We start from the raw sequence: 22,687 nt of genomic DNA on the forward strand, positions 1-22,687 counted from the left end.
AATATGCACACACGTGAAGAATTATATATATAAATATATATATATACTATATATGAAGATTATAAGCACACTATATATTATATGAATAATATGATTGATAGAGAAATAGAGAGGTAGATAATTTTTTGCATCCACATCTCACATCGCTTACATAAGACATTTAGAGTAGAAAATATTTGTAATTCAACTTTTCCAGAGACTGGTAAAAAAAATCATCCATAATCAGAACTTATTTAAAATAGTTTAACTATCAAAATAATGGATCTTTTGCGACTTTCATTTAGCCTGCTTCCCCAGATGTTTAATGAATTAGAAACTTTTACCAAATATTTTCTCTAGATATTAATTATAGGTATTTCCCATTTTCCCTCAAAAGCTTTTACATTTATGCCTGTCACATTCTTCGTCTTCCATGGGTGATCACACTCTAGCCAATTATTTTGCATCTCACTCAAACAGACTTCGCTTAGTCACTACAGAAACCCAGGCCCAATTCTGTCCCAGGTATGTGCTTCACATCGAAGTCAGGAGTTCTGGGCACGTGGCCGAAGAGAGCACAAGCACAGAAGTGCCTCTCATCTGTCCACCAGAAGGTACTAGCCTCAGGCTTCTCATTTCTTAGTTTCTCCCCTCTGAGATTCCCGGATTGTTTTCCACTCAAACGCCAAGCTACTGCTCCCTTTGCTAAGAACAAGTCAAAGGCAAGAACATCACAGCTGCCAAAAAACAAACCAGAGCATCACAAACTAGCAGGCAAAGAATTCTCCACAGTGCCCATTCGCTTGCTGATTCACATGTGACTTATTCCCACTTTAAAATACAAAACATTATGCAATGGGAAACCGCAGCCCATTTAACCTGAAGCTTTGAAATGGGCACCGATGATAGCAACCCATGAAGTCAACACAGGAAATAGAAGTTTAGAGCTACGGACAGGCTCGGAGAGTTTCTGGAACCACAGCTCTTACTTTGATGTGCGCAGCTATTTCCATCAGTGAAGTAGCAGTTGTAGGGGAGAGAAAGCAATCACACAGCTTAAACTAGCATTTTTCAAGAGGGGTTTTTCTTTCCTTTGAGAAATTCTCTGCAAATTATTAAATTACCTATCTCCTTTTTTTTCCCAAAGTGTTTTAGAATGTAAGAATTTACCAAAGTGACAAGTAATCTTCTGGGAATTAAACCGAAATGCAAACTTAGGTGTTGCCTTTAAAACCACATGTCTTTAAAGCCCTTGATTGTTCCGTTTTACCCCAAAAGGAAGAGGTCTTAACTTTCACTCGGGAATAACTGGACTATTTTGAGTTGTATTTCCCTATCTTGACAACTTAATTGACCTGTTACAGGTATAATTTACTAAACAGAAAATGCTTCAAAAGCATTAAATAAATTTATGGAAGAGTCACAACAGTCTATATCTAAAACTCAGAGTAGAAGGGAATAAAAAAAATGAGACAAAAATATTTTTAAGAAACCCCCAAAGAAATATTGTGATGCTTTAACTACTATTCAGAAACCTTTAACCCAAAGCCTTAACCTAACTATCTACTTCAGATGGATCATGGCCATTCACACAGCAACTTTCTTTGGACTTAAACTTTGGAATTACTTGTTTATACAAGAAAACTCATCTCAGATGTAGCATCTGTTTCTCACTAAGGCTTAGCTTTCACCTAATTCTCCAAATGGGTTGACTGAGGTTCAAGAATGTGAGGTGACTCGCTCAAGACCATACAGCGAGTCCAGGGTGAGCCGCGCTTTCCCCTGAGTAGTTGGTGAGTAACTGGGTGCAAACTCCCCAATACTGTCGCAGGCCTGTGGCGATACTCATGTCTCCTCATAAGCCTCAGTTCATTGAGTGAATGAATCGTTTGACGCCTTTATGTTTTTAATTGTATCAGAAGGGAGGGAAAGGTGCTGTGGAATTTAAATATGGTCACCAGGTCTTCTTTATTAAATTAAATATCTTGACTCCAGAATCAGCCGAACCTAAAATATTTGATTATTAGATCCACAGGTAATATTATATTCCTTGTATAATGCAGCAAGAATGCAGTAAAGGAAGGAGAATAAATGTGAAGTATATTAAAGGGTAAAAAAAAAATCTGCCAAAACCTGTTTACACAGCCCTATGTATTTCATATGAAACACATTTTACTATCTTTATATACTATGCAAGACTAAGTACGAATTCTTGCTTGTATAATTTATTATTTTTACATTACTTATGGCAAAAAACCTTAAATAATACTTAAGCTTATAATAAATTTAAACAATTAAAGAAAATTAACTGTTCCATAAATATATATTTACATGTACTCAACTGAACTAAAATGAATACTCATTAATTCACCACTATGTGAACTTATATAATTTCTTAGCAATAAGCATGTATATTTCAACATTTTTTCATTTTAATCATGACATATCATCTTGAACTAGTTTTATGTATATCATATTGTTTCATTCCTTGTCTATTGTATAATGAATAGAATTGTTTAGATTTTTTTCAGCATTTTCCAGAGAGTAATATCTTTTGCCTCCATGATTATAAGAATAGCTTCAAACCAAGGAGCCTATTCACAGAAGTTATTATCTGACTGACTTTTCTACAGAGCCAAAGTTCTAAGTTCAGCTATTTCTACATAACTATAACAATGATGGACTCAGTGACTTCTAATTCTTGCACTGTAACTAAAATGTTCTTTTTCATGCTATCCAATGAGTATCACATAATTCTTCAGACACTTCTACAGTTGCTCAAAATTACCTTCTACTTCATTTCAAATAAAAAAATAAATAAATGGGTTATGTAAGGTGTTAACATCAGGAAAGCATGACCTATGGTGAGGGACGTATGAAAATCCTCTGTACTCTATTTGCAACTCTTCTGTAAATATAAAATGTTCCCTGAAAAATAGTCTAATTTTTAAAGAAGTATGCTTTGTGTCATTTTTAGAAGGAAGAAAGTGTTGGTGAAAGCTAAAATTCATAATCAGGTTCTGCAGGTAGAAAAAGATAGGTAATTCTTTGGAATAACTTTATGGTTTTCCACAAACTCCATCAGCCCTTAACTATTTCTCTTCTTCTTCTTCTTAAGTTCTCTGAAATATAGCTAGTTTATTAAAATAGTCAAAACATCATTAGCAATACCAAATATCAAAAGTATACCAGAGTCTTTCTACAATGATGTCTTGTCAAGAATGTCCTCCAATCACCTCACGGTAAAGAATACCTTGTAACAACACTTGTAATAGCTTGGAATAAATCATTCAGCAAGCACATAAGGAGCACTTGCAGCTGCCCAGATGTGTCCTGGGCACTGGAAGAACCAGCAGTAAGCCTGGCCCCTATGTTTGGAGAGTGAACTCTACAGTGGGTAGACACATAAGGAGAAACTCTAACCTTGTGAGGCTGTGTTCCAGATGAATATTCAGGAAGGCTCCACAAAAAACAAAACAAACAAACAAACAAAAAACCACATTATCTTTTAACTGTCTAGTAGTCACAAATCTTGTATTTGATACCATTGTATACTTTACAAAACGGTCTCACAGAGTTTTTCTCATCTGAGCCTTGGCACAGGTTTGTAAAGCGAGACAGACGACTTGTTAGTTCCAGTGTTCCTAATGAGAGTTTTTATTATCTGCACCTGCAGCCCAGAGAGTGTGCACATCCTATGAACTTCTGCTTTTGTCCCTTTTCTATGACTTTATACATTCCTAGGTCAGATTCTTGGCAGTGGATGCATTCTATGAAGATTCCATTCTTTCCTGATATTAAAGTGAAACTGTCTGATATATTTTGTTACTTGGCCTTTATTCTGTTCTCACCTACTTTTTTTCTTTTTTATTGAATGTATTAGATGACATCAGTTAATAAAAGTATACAGTTTTCAGGTGTACAATTCCATAATGCATCATCTGTATATGTATTGTGTTCACCACCCCAAGTTAAGCCTCCTTCCATCACCATTTAGACTCTTTTATCCTCTTCTATCTCCCCCACCCCCTTAGCCTCTGACAATCATTATACCATTGTCTGTGTCTGTGAGGTTTTTTTACTCTTAATTCTCTCACCTGTTTTTCAATGCAAGGTAAATATTGGTAGTTATTCTCATTTTCAGTCAAATATACTTTCCTAGGATAAGAGATTCACGTTTAAAAGTGAAGTTGTTTTTTTTTAGAGTCAAAAACCCCTATAAGTAAATTAAACATTTTTTTGGAAGTTAATTCAATCTTTTTGAGCCATCTATTATTTCTTAGGTACTGAAGGTGCTCATTCATGAGAATTACTCTGCATGACAGTGCTTTCACTGAGTATACTGGTATGCCTCTCTTATGTGCCAGGTGCTATGCTGAGCCCTAGAGATGCAAAAATAAACAAGACATAGAGTCTTCCCTCCCTAATCTAATGCAGGCAGGAAGATGGTACATTATAATGCATATGAGATTGCTATAGTATATGTATGCCCAGGATTTTAAGAGAAAATTTACAAGGGGATCCTAACCTAGAAGGTTGGAGAGAAACAGTTTAGGTTGACTTAGAAGCAGTTGGAAAGGTTTGAAGTTGGAGATGTATAGCTGCTCAAAAAAATGGGCCGTGATTTAGAAATGCTACATAGTCAAGGGGTCCAAGAACTGGAGTGAGATGAACATATGGATGAGGGGCTTTGCCCATCCGAGCAAGGGCCATAGGCTTTACTCTGAAAAGGAGGAGCCCTAGGACCCGTAGCAGAGAGATGTGCTCAGAGATGTGGTGTCAGAGCTCTGCGGTCACTCTAGCTGCCATGCAGAGAGCTGACAGGAGCAGAGGAAAACTGGAGGCAGAAATAAGTGAGAGGAGCATAACTTCAGCCAGGAACAGAGCAATGAGAAGAATGAACTTGTTTGACCAGGTGATGACAGCTGGTCTGGAGAAAGTGAAAGGGGTCAGGAGCCACCAAGGAGGCAAGTACGATTCAGTGGATGACTGGATGTGAGTGGCGTGGACATGGGGGTTGAGAAAAGAGTGTCAAGGTCTCCCAGATTGCTGGCTTCGGGGACAGAGGGAGGCAACTTATTTAAAGGAGGAAAAGGGAAATTGCCAAGAGATCGGACTGTGAGGGGCCTTGAGGAAGACAGAGACATACTAAGCTAGAGGTGCCTGTGCACCTGCTGTCGGCCTACTACTCAGACAAGAACGGCTGTGAAAATTCATTTTGGGGAATTATTTACTATACTAATATTTGGGTTCCTAAAAATTGCATGTACTTTGAATTTGAGGGCTCAGGTTTCAGGGACAGGCAGACGAAGTTTATATCATGGATTTACCTCTACTTAGTTGTTTAAGCCTCAGCTTCTCCTCTTTTATTGTCTATCATATTTGATTGTTGCAAGGATAAAGAGATGTGTAAAGTAACAAGCATGGTGCTTAGCACGGAAAAGAACTGTAATAACTGTACATTATCATTATTTTTTAAAAATCTCTTAAACTAATGCATTTCTATAAAAGTTTCTCTTAATACAAGGGAGGAAAGTAAGTACCTCTCTATATAATTATTTGATAATTTTGTACATGTATATTGGGATTCATCAAGGTTTTCAAAAAGCAGATGATACTGTTGTCGCTATATATTAAAATTACTTTTAAAATTTAATATACAAATACAAAGTTTTTAATTCGTCTAAACAAATGCAACAGTCTCGCTTTATAAAAAGGTAATATCTTGTGGGATGATAAATATTATAATTATCATTGCTTGCATTTTCTAAAGGTTAAGTGCCTGTGGAGAAAAATATGGAGGTACCCCAGCTCTTAATCACCTATTATAATTTTTTTGGTAGTTTCCCCCTTTTAAATTATTTTTTAATTTACTGATTTTAGATGGAGGGGGGGGGAGGGAGAAAAAGAAAGAGGAACATCACTCCGTCCCTGCATGGGCTCTGACCTGGGATTGAATGGCAACCTCTGAGCTTTGGGAGGATGTTCCAACCAACTGAGCTACCCAGGCAGGGTGGTAATTTCCCTTTTTAAAAAAGGACAGAGCATATAGTCCAAAAATTTCAGCTGGATTTGATAAGCTCATGCTCTAAAATATAACAAGGTAGAACCCCCTCCCATCTTATTGTGAGCTCGTCCTTAAGAATTCCTTTCAATCATTCTTCCTATTAATGGGCATTGGAAGGAAACCTGAAAGTCTGGGGGGGGGGGGGTTCTGGGTATTTTGCTTTTTGTTTTTCTGTAACCAACATTTGTGCTACAATTTAAGACGTCTGTATGCAGCACAATCAGAACTCAACTGCAGAACCTAAAATTGGAGTACTTCTTGCTCTAGAATTCAACAGGAGAAACTGACTTTTCCTTGGCCCATCCAGTTAGCACTAACAGGATGTTTTTATTGGAGTTGTCTTCAAAAAAATACAGATATCAGATATGTTATATTTAAACACTTGTTTTCAAACTAAGGTCATGAAATAAATGTAACTTTTTAAATGAAATAGAGATAAAAGTAAGAGTCCTGTATTAAAGAAAATATCAGACTGCATGTGTGTTTACTGGGTCACAATATATGTTAATTGAGGTTAAACATTCAAAGGCCACAGCACTGTGAATTCTGTACTATGAAAAAAGCAAACTGAGAAAGATAAAGTTCCTTGAGAAATCCCTTACCTTGAAAATCGATGCATCTTACTTTCAAAAGCTGTCAAATTTTTAAAATAGAAATCTCTGGGGTCAAATATAATGTTAGTACACTATGCATGAATGATGTTGATTGTGAAGAGGATAATTACCCCACTATTATTTATATTCTACTCTTTAAAAGGCTATCAAATCAATTATCTAATTTTATTTCTTTTACTTCTCAGCAGTATTGCACAACCAACAAGAGAGGTGGCGGTAGCTCTCTTTCTATTGGAGCACAGAGAGGCCAAGCGATTTGCCTCAGGTAACTCAGTAGCAAAGCCACTTACATAAACCTGGTCTTCTTAATTTTGATTTCAACGATGCTTTTCCTCTGAACTGTGCTGCCTCATGCTCCACAGCTGCAATTAGTTTGCCACTGTTTATCTCATGAATCTTTGTCATTTGTTTTGTGTTTAAAGCTATGTCTACAAAAGAGTCCAAAATATTTGAGGAAAGGCAAGGGGGAACATACAGATGAGTTGATGATTTGAGGGGGTTGTAAATTGTCAGCTGTGTTTTCACCCAAGACTGAGGCTCTCACTGCCCCTCACTAGCTGCCAATCTACTTTGTGGCAGTCTCTGTTGTTCCAGTCTCAGGGCCTCGGGTGCAGTCAACTGCTCAACAAATGTTGCTGAATTGAAATGGAAATTGCCAGGAAATTTTAACATGAGAATTCATGGTCATAGGAACTGAGCTGGAAACGAACACAGGGAGAGAGGAGAAGGGAGGTGGAGGGAGAAGGCGGAACAAGGGAGAGGTGCAGGGAGGGGTCTTGGGAGCAAGCCTCAGGGACCGTTGCCTGACATGTGCTTGGGAGCTCGCTGCTTTTTCAGTGCCTGGAACAGAGACAGGGAAGGCGGCGACCTATGTCTGCCTGAAACTGCCCGAGCATGATACTTACCCATGACAAATTTCTAAACTGCTGATTGGATTAATTTGCTTATCAACCAATTGTTCATTTATATTTGTCTAGAAAATTGTCCATTGCAGTAAAATTTTCACTAAGGTTTTCTATAAAACTCATTTATTATTTGTTCAATCACTCTGTGTGCGGGATTTTTCTCTTTCACTCTTAATGCTTATTTAGTTTTTTTTTCTCCCCCCCCAATCATTCTGCCATAGCTAATATAATTTATCAATACATTTAAAGCACTATCTCTTAATTATCTTTATTATTTTAGTGCTTTTTGTTTCACTAAGTATGTCTGTAATTCTCATTATTTTGATATGTTTAGGTTGATGCTATTAGATTTTTTCTCTTACTCCTTAAATTCTAGAAGTTATTAAATTTTGAAATGTTTTTGTCTCAACATACGCTTTTTGAGGCTGCAAATTACATTGCAAGCTCTCTTACTGCGTGCTATAAGTTTTGATGTTGTTCACTTCTAAATATCCATCGAAAGATACATTATTTACAATTGTGTTTATTGGAGACATGTAGATTATTGGTTTGGTTATTGATCCCCTTCTACATAGCACAGATAGAAAACATGGTTTATTTTGTATTTGTGCACTGAGCCTATTTTGCGGTTTACAAAGGGTCAACATTTGTAAAGTTTCCATATGTGCTTAAAATAATGTAAATACTCTAATTTGAAAATGCAGACTTCTATAATTATCTGTTATTTAGAACTGTGTAATTGTATAGTTCAGTTATATATTTTTACTAATTCTTTGTTGTTTTTTATATATCAAACACTGAGAAGCATGAATTTAAAATTTTACCATATTGGAGAACTATAACTTTCTCATTGTATACTATTAACATGTACTTGATGGTTGTGTTGTTAGGCACATATCGCTTCAGAATTATATATATTCCTTATAAATGCTGCCTTTACCATTATATTATGGTCTGCATTTTTCCTAATAAAGTTTTTCCTTATAAAGTCTATTTTACAATAGAAATGTTGTTACATCAGTTTTGTTTTTATTATTATTGTCCCAATAATTTATTTTTCTATTCTGCTATACATGTATTTTTTCATTGTTTTAAAGCACATCTCCTATAAAGAGCAAATGGCTGAAGGTTTTTGCTCTTTAAAAAATTTTCTTTTAATTTTTAACAGAAAATTTTGGAATTACATTCAAAGATTTTTTTTTTCTAAATGATTTGAGAGTTGGAGACATCATGCTCCATAACCCTAGAATACTTCAGTGTGCAGTTCACACAGAACATTTGTCTACACAAAGACCGTAAATCCATTACAATCGGGAAATTAGCATTGATACAATGCTGTGATTTAATCCACAGGCTTTATTCAGATTTCAGTGATCACTCAATAATATTCTTCCTAGCAAAATTATCCAACCCAAGGCTACACATAGCAGCTAGTAGTGTCTTTTCTTCTTTAATCTGAAATAGTTCCTCAGGCTCTCCTTGATATTCATGACCTCGATGCATTCAAAATTAAAACCAATTATTTTGTAGCCTGTCCCTAAATTTAGATTTGTCTGATGTTTTCTATTAATTAGATTCAAGTTATACATTTTAGGAGAAAATATCACAGAAGTGATGCTGTATTCTTTTTTTATTTTTTCAATGACAGCTTACCTCCAATACTATTTTGTACCAGTTTCAGGTATACAGCTTAGGGTCAGATAGTCATATACCCTGCAAAGTGCTCTGCCTACTATCCCAAGCATCACCTGGCACCACACAGTCACCACAATATAATTGACCATGTTCCCCATGCTGTTCTTTACGTCCCTGTGTCTATTACATAACTACCCACTTATACTTCTAAATCCCTTCACCTTTTTCACCCCCATTATATTGTTCCAGATGGTACACAATTTCTATCTGTCTTGTTACTGGTGGTATTTATATTGATAAAGGTGGGGTTCTCCAAGTTTCTCTACCTAAAGCTACTTTTTCCTTGGTAATTAACAAATCTTCATTACTAACGTAATGCTACTTTCCTCATCAACTTTTCACCCACTAGTCTGAGCATCCACTGGTGGGTGTTTTGTGACTCAATTGTTAATGCAATGGCTGCCAAATGATGATTCTTAATTCCATCACTCCATCTGTTTTTCTTAACTGACATTTTATTGAAACAAGAAGCTTTTGCTTCTCTCCATTTATTTATGCTTTTATTTATTTACATCTACGTGGACAAATGGCTTCCTATTTTATGCAATGGAGTAGAGTCCATGCTCTCATTGTTTTGATGTGCAAACTACATCAATGTTGGGCCATCAGGGGCCTTTTTAAGCTGCTTCTGTCTGAGAGTTTTCTGAGTGCTTCCTTACTTTCTGGCATTATAAGATTTCCCATGCTCATCTTCTACGTCACTTGCCTCAGCCTTGGAGGCAGGCGTTTTTTCCAAAGGTTATAGCTCCTTAGAGTTGAGAATTGTGTTTAGAAAGCAAGTTCTGCATATTAGGTATGCACATTACTACTGGGATTTCATTATGCGGGCTTCTTAGTGAGCATAACCAATAAATATATATAAGAATATCCATATATATTAATATCTATTTTTATTTTATTTATTTATTTATTTTGTATTTTTCTGAAGTTGGAAACGGGGAGGCAGTCAGACAGACTCCCGCATGCGCCGGACCGGGATCCACCCGGCACACACACCATGGGGTGATGCTCTGCCCATCCGGGGTGTCGCTCTGCCGCGACCAGAGCCACCCTAGGGCCTGGGGCAGAGGCCAAGGAGCCATCCCCAGTGCCCGGACCATCTTTTGCTCCAATGGAGCCTCGGCTGTGGGAGGGGAAGAGAGAGACAGAGAGGAAGGAGAGGGGGAGGGGTGGAGAAGCAGACAGGCGCTTCTCCTATGTGCCCTGGCCTGGAATCGAACCCCGGACTCCTGCACGCCAGGCCGACGCTCTACCACTGAGCCAACCAGTCAGGGCTAATATCTATTTTATCCATATATAAATATATATGAATATGACTTATATAAATTTATTCCAATACCTCTAATTCCAGCCCGACACCATAGTATTAATTCCAGTTTTCTTTCCTCTCCTATATTTGTAGCTCCTTTCTCCCATGAGAAATAGGGCCCCACTGTACCAGTCTGTTTAGACCACTGTAACATAGACTGGGTGGCTTAAATGACTAAATGTATTGTCTCACAGTTCTATAGACTGGGACATCTGAGATCAAGGTGCAGTCCAGCTGGGCCCCTGCAGAGAGCCCTATTCCTAGTTTGAGTAATTTTTAACCAGCAAGCTAAAACTAATACCCACACCACAACACATTTACTACAGAGTTCATTTCAAATTTCCATCTCCTCAAGTCTAGTTTTGTCTGCACAGTTTTGCCCTCTGGATGGCATTGCCTCCCACTTTCTGATGAAATATCTATATGAATGTCTTCAAATCCCTTCCTTTTCACAAACACTTGTTATTATTTCATCTTCCCTTGCTATCTTTTCTTCCATCTCTCTGTCAGAGAACAAAATGTCTTTCCAATGGCAACTGTTACATTTGCACCTTTATTCTTTTTTCCTACTGTCTCCTCTGGACATATTTCCCAGAAAAATATCCCCCTTCTATTTGCAACACAATCCCCTTCCTATCTCTCCCCTTCACTCCCCTCCCACTCCCCTCCTAATTCAATCTACAAATATTATCACATCTAAACAATCTGAACTTGGTTCTGCTACTCATTCAGCTATTATCAGATCTTCCTTACTTTTATTTTCACCATCTAACTTTTCTAAGTAAACTATACTGTGTTTCATTTCCACTTTTAAACCTCTCTTAATCCCTTAAAATCTGACTTTAGCCTTCATCACCATGCTGAAGCTGTTCTTTCAAAGGCCAATAAAATAGAGACAAACTGCCATCTCTATTTTTGGATCTTTTTAGTTTCCATCCTCTCAGCCTCTTAGTACCATGAAGGATTGTTGACCAACAATTCCTTCTGCACAACAGCAATCCTGATTCCTCTATCCATGTGACCACTCCTTATATCTCTGTTTATCTGGCTCCTTCTATTCCCTAAACCTAGATTTTACACCAGGGTGTATGTAGCTTTTTCTCTTCCCTCTGTGGATTAAAAATAAAAAGTTAAAAAAATTAAAATCCAGCAATGGCTCCCGTCACAACCAAAATAAAATCCAAATGCTTAACTTGCTTTGCAAAGCTCTCCATCTTTCTTAAAACTTAGTCTGTTTTCATACAGTGTTTTAATCAAAGTGAACTATTTTCCAATTTCTAAATATTTCCTGAACTTTTATTCTCTAAGCTCCATTTTCACTCCATATATCTATGAACAGCTTAAAATTTTTGTCATGTGCCTAAAGTGATTTTTCTCAATATAAATGGTCAAGTTCTATATATCATTCAATACTACTAATATAATGACTATTATTAACACAATATGTCAGGTACTGTCTGAAGCACTGTGTACTTATTCATTCATTTAATCTCAAAGAACCCCATGACCCCAACTCAAATACTACCTCCCCTATGAATTCTCCCACATGTGTGTGTGTGTGTGTATCCATGTACTGTGGAAGATATTTTTTCTTCCATTCTGAAATCTAAAATCTCAAAATATTATATATTTTATAGCACTAGATGTTTTGTCTCTTCTATTATATAAAGTTTTGAGGGCAGAAGTCTTGCTAACAACCCCTTGTTGCACCCTTAAATCTTCCTACTCATCCTTCTTATCAAAGCTCTGAAATCAGCCTGATTCTAAAACTCTCTATTAGATATTCTTTATCTGTGTCCTTCACAGTTCTTTACATCTTACCATCTTTTTCAATCTCAACTACAATGACCTACTTATTTGTGTCCTCAGCAGACATTTCCTATTTAGACAAGCATAAGATTTTCTCATTTTATCTATAGTGCTTGTTAGAATTTATCCCATAATAGGTATTCCATAAGTGTTGGATGAATAAACGATTATCCCAAGCATGACTATCTGATCTCCCAGGTCACAGGAGATTGCAAACTATAAAACGAAAGGAGACAGTAACTGTTGGAGAACACACATATCATTGAGGATTAAAGATACAATGAGATTTTTACCACACAATATAATATAAGACAATCAATGGTGAGCCTAAGTGAGTGTGAACATGTTAATACGAGGCAAACCCACTTCACCATATACAAAATCTAACTCAAGATGGATCCTAGACCCAAACATAAGAGCCAAAACCATAAAGCTTTTAAAAAGACACATTACAGAGGCTTTTTTGTATGTGTAAAGTGGGGCTGGTCTACAAGTTTCTTAGAGAGGTTACAGAAAACAACAACCATTTAAAAACCCAATGAATTTGACTTTATCATATTTTAAAATGACTACTCATTAAAAGATACTCTTAAGGAAGTTAATAGATGAACTATGGATTGGGAGAAAATAGATGTAAATCATGTATCTGACAAAGTACTAATATATAGTATACATAAACAACTCTTTCATCTCAATGACAAAGACACAGCCAAAAATTAGGGAAAATAACGGCAAAAAGCCCGTGAAAACTGTTTAATGTCATCAGTTATCAGAAAAAAAAATATCAATTAAAAATAACACACCACTACACACTAACCAAAATAACTAAAATTAAAGAACCTAACACACAGTTATTGCCATTGGAGCACCCAGAATTCTCATATACTTTTGGTGGCAGTATAAAATAGTACAACCACTTTGGAAAAGGTATAACAGTTTCTGATAAAAGGAATGCATACATAGTCCATCGTCCAGCCACTCTATTCCTAGATATTTACCTGAGAAAAATGAAACATAGGTTCACCAAAAAACTAAAATAGAGAAACTTGACAGGTAAAGGCCAAAAACAGGAGAAAGCTAAGTGTTCACCAATAAGAGACTGGATAAACAAACTCTGGTATATTCAGCACTTGAGCATTAAAAAGAAACAAATACTGATGTATCAAACATAGATGAAACTAAAATAGTTTTGTTTCATTGTTGTTGTTGTTGTTTTCAATGACAGGAAGGCCAGCAGTTGCCTCTAAGACTAGAAAGCATCATGAGAAAACTTTCTGATTGACGATCATTTTCTGTGTCTGGAAATGAATCCAGATTACATACTAATTAATATGCATTTGTAATAACTCAACAAGTTCACGCTAATAATTGTGTATTACACTATATATAAATATTTATCAAAAGTAAAAACTAAAATGTGATACTAATAAGTATCAAAATCTAGTGAATTATGCTAAAATAATTAGGAGTAAATATATCTGCAATTTACTGTGATATGCATCCAAAATAAGTTAGATGAATAGGTACAGAAAAAGATAGATGGGTACATATGTGTTTTAAAAAAACACAGTAATATGTTAATGATAGGCATTGTGTGGGAAGTAGTATGCTAATGATAGACATTACATCAATGTTAGAAACTTCCAGATCTGTAAGAATTTTTTAGTTTATTTGAGCCAAACTGTCAACAATTGCCAGGAAGCAAAGTCTCAACAGATTGAGGAAATGCTCTGGAAAATGGCAGTTTTATAGATTAAAATCCAAGTGGAAGTTGATGTAAAGGGGTTACATGAAATTGGTTGGTGATTGTTGGGCAGATAAAATATATTATGCTCACTTTGTTAAAGATGGCACTGCCCACGTGGAAGCTCATCACCCAGGTGATATTAGTTGCCCTTCTTGCTTGGAATGGGCGTGATTATATTAATGTGTGTTGGGGCGGGCTGTGGGCAGGCAGAATCCTTGTAGCCTGGGGCTTGGTTTTAGAACTAAGCCTTTCCCACCCTTTTTGATGTGGGGTGGTGCACTCTCATGAGGAATCCCATTATGCCTCAGATAAGTGACTTTGTATCAGAGATTCCTTGTTTGTATATTGGATTAAAGGTTTTGATTTCTACACTATAAAGTGGGGCAGACCGGGAGTTTGCTCTCTGATCCTGAGATTAGCATTAGAGGAGAGAGCAGAGAAAGGAGAGCAGAGAAAGGCCACATGGAGGAGAGGGGAAGCAGCCAACATGGCGGAGTATTGAAGGAGAAGCCAGTTTGTGCAGAGTTTGCGCAGAGAGAGAAGGAGATGGGGAACAGAGGTGAATAAGGCTAGTGAATTAGAAACCTTTGATTCTAGGAAACTCGGATAAGTCAGTAGCTTTGTGAGCACTGAATGAGTGGGTTTTGGAGCCCAGTGTGTGTTTTTACTTGCCCACTGGGTGCAAGCTAGGATTAAAGGTAATGGCTCACCAGTTCTTGCCTCCGCTGTTTCATGACCATCCGTACGAATCCAATGGGAACCTGCATGTGAATGGCCATGATGGTGACTACTGGCTTTATAGTGATAGGTTAGGGAGGTGGGAGAAAGCAAAGGTGGGGGGATGGGATAAAAAGTAAAAATGTATATACTGAAACTTCTTTTACATAGGTGGGTCTTAGTCAGTTAATTAACAGATAATAATAACAATGAGAGAGTTTATTGGTTTCTGTTTCTGCTCCTGCTGGGACACTTGCCCTGAGGAGTCAGGGAAAGAAGATTACCCTTACATTTCAAAGGCACATTATCAGGTACATTTTACTGTAGATGCAAAAGACAACAGATAGGCTAATTAAGGTAAGGCATTTATTAGAGAAAAATATCTCCCTAGGACTTAAGTACCCACCATGAACTGCTTTAAGTTAGAAAATTTTAATTCCATACCATCCTGTGTGGTGACTTTAGGTCTCTAAATTTGCAAGGCCACCATGCAAGTCCCCCCTGAGTTTGTCAGGGTCAGCATGGGGCCCCTTTTCATCCACAAGGTGCCCAATGTCAAATTCTTTCCATTTTACTACTGGGAAAAACACAGTGGGGGACTAAAGGACTGTGTGGGAGGAGACTCTTTTGTTATACAATTTTAATAATTGTTTCAAATGCTTACCATAGGTAAAAGAGAAAGAAGAAAAGAAAGAAAGAGGAAGGGAGGAAGGAAGGAAAGAAGGAAGGGAAGGAGGAAGGGAGAAAGGAAAGAAAAGAGAGAAGGAAGGAAGGAAGGAAGGAAGGAAGGAAGGAAGGAAGGAAGGAAGGAAGAAGGAGGAAGAAAGAAAAGAAAGGAAGAAAGAAAGAAAGAAGAAAGAAAGAAAGAAAGAAAGAAAGAAAGAAAGAAAGAAAGAAAGAAAGAAAGAAAGAAAGGGAAAGGAAAGGAAGAAAGAAAGAAAGAGAGAGTTGGTCAAATAAGTTTTTAAATATGATGTATATGTTTGCTCGCTTATAGTTTGCATTGGGTGTGGGGGACAGGCTGTAAGCAGGCAAGGTCCTTCCTTATAGCCTAAAGCTTAGTTTTAAGAGTAAGCATTTCCCACCCTTTTAGTACTAAGATCTTCTGAACACTAAGCTTTTCCCCACACCCTTGACTGTTGCATGATGTGGAGTGGTGCACTCTCATGAGGAATCCCATTGTGCCTCTTGTACATGACTTTGTATCAGAGACTTCTTTGTTTGTATATTGGATTAAAGATCTTGATTTTTACACTATAAAATGGGACAGAGGAGCCCATGCTGGAGGAGAGCTGAGAAAGGCCACGTGGAAGAGAAGAGAAACAGCCAAGATGACGGAATGCTAAAGGAGAAGACAGTTTGTGCAGAGAGAAGGAGATGGGGAACAGAGGTGAATAAGGCTGGTGAGGTAGAAACCTTTGATTCTAGGATACTCGGATAAGTCAGTGGCTTTGGGAGCCCTGAATGGAAAGGAAAGTGTTTTCCCACTGTGTGTATTTCTTGTCTGCTGGGTACAAGCTAGGATTAAAGCTAATGGCCCACCAGTTCTTGGCTCCATTGTTTCATTACCGTCTGTGCGAATCAAATGTGAACCTGCACGGGCCAGGCAGCTGTGGTGCTGGCTGTGAATAGAAGGAAGGAAGGAAGGAAGGAAGGAAGGAAGGAAGGAAGGAAGGAAGGAAGGAAGGAAGGAAGGAAGGAAGGAAGGAAAGGAGAGAAGGAGGGAGGGAGGGAGGGAGGAAGGAAGGAAGGAAGGAAGGAAGGAAGGAAGGAAGGAAGGAAGGAAAGAAAAAGAAAGAAAGAAAGAAATTTAAGACTAAAGAGGAAGCACTTCATATTTACATAACTCATTTACTTATACATTGAATTAATGGTAGTAAAAATTATATTCAGAAAACTATGGTTGGTTAATTAAGGTATCTATTTACTCATTTAGAGCAAATGAAAATTAATTTTTCCAAACTGAACTTAGAATTGCTCGCTATTTGGAGATTGTGGAGAAGGTTAAAAATACAGGGAAAATTTGCATTCACAAGTTCTCAGCTTTTTTTTTTAATAGTTTTAATCTCTTCCTAAACTTCTTGGACTTTTTTACATGGATTAATAGTTGAGTTTTTCTAAATTTCTACTTAAAAGTAGACAGCAACTATATTCCGCAAACAGAAAGCCAGCAATTTGTTTCTTAGAATTCCCCTCTTTCCCATCTGTCTCCACTCCTACATTTCCTCACCCCTTCTCTGCAGTTTATTCCATTTCATCCAGTTGTCTTTTGTTTTGAAGCATTTTCTTTGTGTCAAGACTAAATCCCCATTTCCTCCTTTTTGATCTCCATTTAGTCTTGATTACAAACCTAACTGAATTATGGTCAGTATTATTTAGCTCCTTCCTCCACCCACTCACCTTTCTGAGACTAGTCACATCTTCTGCTTTTAAAAAACAGTTTTGATGATGGCCCATTTTACATGTTATTTTAACATGGATTTAAAAAAAAAAAAATCCTGTAGTATCTATGTTCCCAGAGTAAGTAAACACTAAGAGAGAAAACCCAGGTATTTCTGAAAATTTGGTAGTTTGGGGCTTAGTTAAATATGTAATAACACTCATAGTAAAACATTCAAGAAGAGTTCTAAAATATGTTAAAATTCTGTTCTCTTCCTTCACAAGGAGACGGATGAGTAGTTGGTCAAACCAGATGTGTTTACTCCTTTTTTACTTGAAAATAATTCTCTAATGGGAAATAATATTATTTAATATCTTTAAGATTCAGGAAACAGAACTCAATAAATGGAAAGATGCCAATTCTCCCCATCTTTGATATCGTCAGGCCCAGTCTTGAAATCTCTTTCCTACATTTATTTGGAGAAGTTCTGTAAATCATAAAGGTGCCTAAAAACAATATGAAATTTTTTCTGACTTTATCTACAATAGAAGGATGTGGTATCATACATGTGAAATCTAAACAGAGTGCCTAGCCATTCCAGTATTTTCTAAATAGCTTTATGCAGATATTTTGGGCTATAGGATGTCATGTCGTGCGGTTTCTTCAGTAAGTAGGGTGAGAGGTGCTAGATTTAATCCAATTCGAACTCAGAATAAACTAGGGTAAATTATAGTGTATGCTTTGAAAGATTGATACATTTTTCTACTCTCATTTTATCTGCAAAGAGGCAAAATGATTAGCCTTGATGATGAATAGCTGAACTAGGGCCACAAACTAGGTCTTCTGATCCCAAGACCAAGGCTATTTATACTATATCTCAATACATCCCATTAATTTAATAATTTAGCATTAACTATTATATTCAGAAATATATGTGGACTATATCCTGGTAATACATCTGACATTTCCTTTTTCCTCTCTGTGAGAGAACAAGTCAGATAGGTTACAATGGAGAGTAGTCTGGGGATAATCAACCAAAACATGGAAATTGTCAGGGAAAAGTTAACACAAAGATGATTAAAATAAAAATTTGCCACTTCCTATTCTCCCTTCCAATTAAAAAACCAAACCAATGAGCCCAATTAAAGCAGTTCACAAAGTAGAAAAGATCCTTCTTCTATCAAGAATAACAATTTTAGTTAGAATTAAGCCTTCAGAATAAAGGGCCCACTGAAAGGAAACAGCTGGTACAACTTCTCTGGTTCCACATTGTCACATTACATGAAAAATAATCCAGCTATTCCCTTAACAAGTAGCTGACAGAGAAATCACACTTCCACAATGTCTCCTGTGCAGATCCGCACAGGTAAACCCAAAAACAGTAGTCAGGATCCAGTTGGCAGGGGTTATTGCTATAGAGCCCAAGGAGACAACAGCCAGACCATGATTAGAATGAGGAGGTGGTATACAGGATGGTAATTGCTTTAGAAGGTTCTCAATTCCATATTTATTTATTATTTTTAAAAGGAATAGAATTTCCCAAATTATTTTATTTCAGTAAAACATTTTCATAATCTAGAGCAGTGGTAGTCAACCTGGTCCCTACCGCCCACTAGTGGGCTTCCAGCTTTCATGGTGGGCGGTAGTGGAACAACCAAAGTATAAATAAAAAGATAGATTTAACTATAGTAAGTTGTTTTATAAAGATTTATTCTGCCAAACTTAGCGAAAATCTGACATAAAGTACTTGGTAAGTAATTATTATTATAAGCTTTAACTTGCTGTAACTCTGCTTTATAAATTTTATAAAGTAAAGTTACTTCCCTACTTTATAAATCACCATTACTGTGGAACCAGTGGGCGGTTAGAAAATTTTACCACTAACAGAGATACAAAAGTGGCGGTAGGTATAAAAAGGTTGACTACCCCTGATCTAGAGGATCATTTCACTCAGGCAAATAAAAGGTGCCAGAAAATATTATTCTCCCCAAGATGTCACTAAAATAAACTCTAATTGTGTCCAGTGTCCTTTTAAATTCTTGAAAGGGGCCTTTCAACGCTTACTCAGTGCCCCAAGCACCAGGGGTCCCTCTGGCTAGAGGTGAAAAGAACGTGACTTGAATGAATTTACATTCCTTCTGACCCGAAAAATGATTCAGTAGCCATTTTCACCATTAGGTTAAACATGGATGCTGTATCATCACAAAGCCAATGGAAAAAAATAGCAGAATGTAGTTATTTTTCCTGAGATTGTTATTCTCTTTAAAAAAATAAATAAATAAGTCAAGTCCATATCGACTCTTGTGATATAGTCTTCCAGGTAACCAGCTACAAGGGGATTTTTGCTTAATCAACCAGGCTAATTAAGGCTTCTGTTCTGCTCTTTGGATGACAAGGCAGTGTGTGGCTTCAATCAAATTGCTGGTTGACTCTTCTATGGGCCTAAATCATAGCCAGCAATGTAATCAAACCAGTGTGGCTAAATTATATACCATATATCAGTAAATGGCTTTCTAGGTCACTAGCCTACACACAATCTGGCATAAAGTAGAGCAGATAAAAAGAAATGCTTTAACATTTCCAAGAAACTCACATGTATTACTTAAGGTTTTAACTAATAAGAAACTATTAGAAGAGAAAAAGAGGGACATCAAAGCATAGCGAGGCTGTGTCCACCCCAAACGTCATTAGCTGCAATCTGTAATCAGGCGCTCACTCCAGTAACCGGGCGGCATCGCCACCCGCCCAGGGGGAAGGCAGCCGGCCGCAGACCAAGCATGAGAAAACCAATTTGAAAAAAAAAAAAAAAAAGAACCTGAATGATAACTGAGCCCAGATGGGGAGAAAAAAGGTTAACTCTGGAACTGGTCTTATTTAAGGCCACCAGTAAATTTAAGCCACAGAGAAACTTGTCCAAACAGGGAAAATGCTGTGTTGTTCCCCGTACAGTGAAAAGAGAAGTGAATTTCCTCAGTTGGACTCACCAGCACCGTTCTCTCCTAGTTTAGTGGAACATAAGGTCCACGAGCAAGAGTTACAGGCTCAATACTGCGCTAGGGCAGTGTAGGAGAGAAGCAGCTGTTTCCTATTATTGGCGTCTATTTTTCTTAAGGGTAAAAATGTGGGCGGAGAGCCATGGGTACTGCTGAGCAGACCTCCCAAAATGGCAAGGGCCGAGCCCTGGCTTCCCTCCACGATCATCGAGGATGGGATCAGCGAGATACCTATCCAGAGAGACTCCCCCAGGAGCAGGACTCGTCATATGGCCATTGGCACGCCGCTCTAGAAGAGAAGAAATGAATTGAGGGACAGGTTTTAAAAGTGCGTTTAAAATGTTGGTGACAAATAATACCAAGAGGGATTGCACCAAAGTATAATTCAATATTACTCAGTCTTGAGAAATCCATTTTAGTTTCTTCTGAACGTTTTAAATGACATGTGCTATGGCTAAGACAGACACTGTCCACACCGAGGCGAGGCAGGATGGACAGCAGAAGAGATCGGTCCCCAGACCTCTCTGTCATTCTCTCAGGGGCCTCCCACACCTGCTTCTCCAGACAGCCATTTGGAAGTGGGGGGCAAGGCAGCCCCGGGGACATAGGACAGAAAAGAGAGTAGAGCAGGAGGGGCAGAGAAGAAGGGCTTGCATCCTCCTGTAGACTCTATTTTCAACACAGCAGGAAGATGAAGCGTTTGAAGCCTCGGTCAGATGTGTGAGCCTGTCTTCTGCTGAAATCCATCCAGTGACCTCTCATTGCATCCAGAGGAAGACTAGAATGAATAAAAGATTTAAATTGAAGACCTGAAACCATAAAATTCCCAAGAAAACAAGCAGTTAGCTCTTTTATAGCTGTCTTTGCATTATATTTTGGGACTAGGTTTCCTTAGGCAAAGGCAACAGAAGTAAAAATAAACAAATGGGACTACATCAAGCTAAGTAACATTTTTTTTTTTTTTTGTATTTTTCTGAAGCTAGAAACGGGGAGAGACAGTCAGACAGACTCCTGCATGCGCCCGACCGGGATCCACCCGGCACGCCCACCAGGGGCGACGCTCTGCCCACCAGGGGGCGATGCTCTGCCCCTCCGAGGCATCGCTCTGCCGTGACCAGAGCCACTCTAGTGCCTGGGGCAAAGGCCAAGGAGCCATCCCCAGCGCCCGGGCCATCTTTGCTCCAATGGAGCCTCGGCTGCGGGAGGGGAAGAGAGAGACAGAGAGGAAGGGGGGGGGGGTGGAGAAGCAAATGGGCGCTTCTCCTGTGGGCCCTGACCGGGAATCGAACCCGGGTCCCCCGCATGCCAGGCCGACGCTCTACCGCTGAGCCAACCAGCCAGGGCCTAAGTAACATTTTCACAGTGAAGAAACCATGAAGACCAAAAGACAGCTCACTGAAGATATGTGCTAATGAGAGATCCAATAAGGGAATTAATAACCACAGTATATGAAGACCTCATACAACTCAACTTCAAAAACAAAATACAATTTAAAAATTGCAAAGGCCCCAAATAAATATTTCTGTAAGAAAGACATACAGGTGGCCAACAAATACATGAAAAGATGCTCAACATCACTGATCATCAGGGAAATGCACATCAAAACCATGATGAGGTACCACCTCACACCTGTCAGAATGCTATCATCAACGAGAAAACACAAAAACAAGTGTTGGTGAGGATGTGGAGAAAAGGAATCCCTGTGGCCCTATTGGTGGGAAGGGAAGTCACTTTAGCCTTTGTAGAAAACAGTATGGAGATTGCTCAAAAATTAAAATCAGAACTACCGTATGACCCAACAGTTCCACCTCTGGGTATTTTTTGTCTGAAGAAAATGAAAACAATAATTCAAAAAATATATATGCACCCCTATGTTCACTGTAGCATTGTGTACAATAGCCAAAATATGGAAGCAACCTAAATGTCTATCGATAGGTGAGTAAAAAAAGAAATTGAGGTAGATATACATAGTAGAATATTACTCAGCCATAAAAAATAATGAATTCTTGCTATTTGGAACAACATGGATGAACCTAGAGGGTGTTATGCTTAGTGAAATGTCAGGTAGAGAATAACAAATACCATATAATTTTTCTTATATGTGGAACCTAAAAAAATAAAAACAAATGAATGAACAAAGCAGACACAAACTCACACATACAGAGAATAAACTGTGGTTGCAGAGGAGAGGGGTCTGGTGTAGGTCGAAAAGGTGAAGGAAAATATAGTCAATAACATTGTGATAAGTTTGTGGTGACCACATTGTAAGGTATATAAATGTCAAATCACTATATTGTACATCTGAAACTAATATTGCATACCAACTATACTTGAATTTTTTTAAATGTTAATAAATAAAGTGGCCCTGCTATAAGAATAGACTGACCTTTGTTAATAACAATGGGGAGCCTGACCTGTGGTGGCGCAGTGGATAAAGCGTCGACCTGGAAATGCTGAGGTCGCCAGTTCGAA

General features: G+C 37.9%; 1 long non-coding RNA gene across 1 annotated transcript in view; it reads right to left on the reverse strand.

The window, feature by feature from the left end:
• LOC136400916 (uncharacterized) overlaps positions 1–22,687 on the reverse strand; it is a 448,134-nt gene that overhangs the window by 158,622 nt on the left and 266,825 nt on the right. The gene's annotated exons all lie outside the window — the stretch shown is intronic.

The sequence above is a fragment of the Saccopteryx leptura genome, chromosome 1 (genome assembly GCF_036850995.1).
Source record: "Saccopteryx leptura isolate mSacLep1 chromosome 1, mSacLep1_pri_phased_curated, whole genome shotgun sequence".
Classification (NCBI taxonomy): Eukaryota; Metazoa; Chordata; class Mammalia; order Chiroptera; family Emballonuridae; genus Saccopteryx; species Saccopteryx leptura.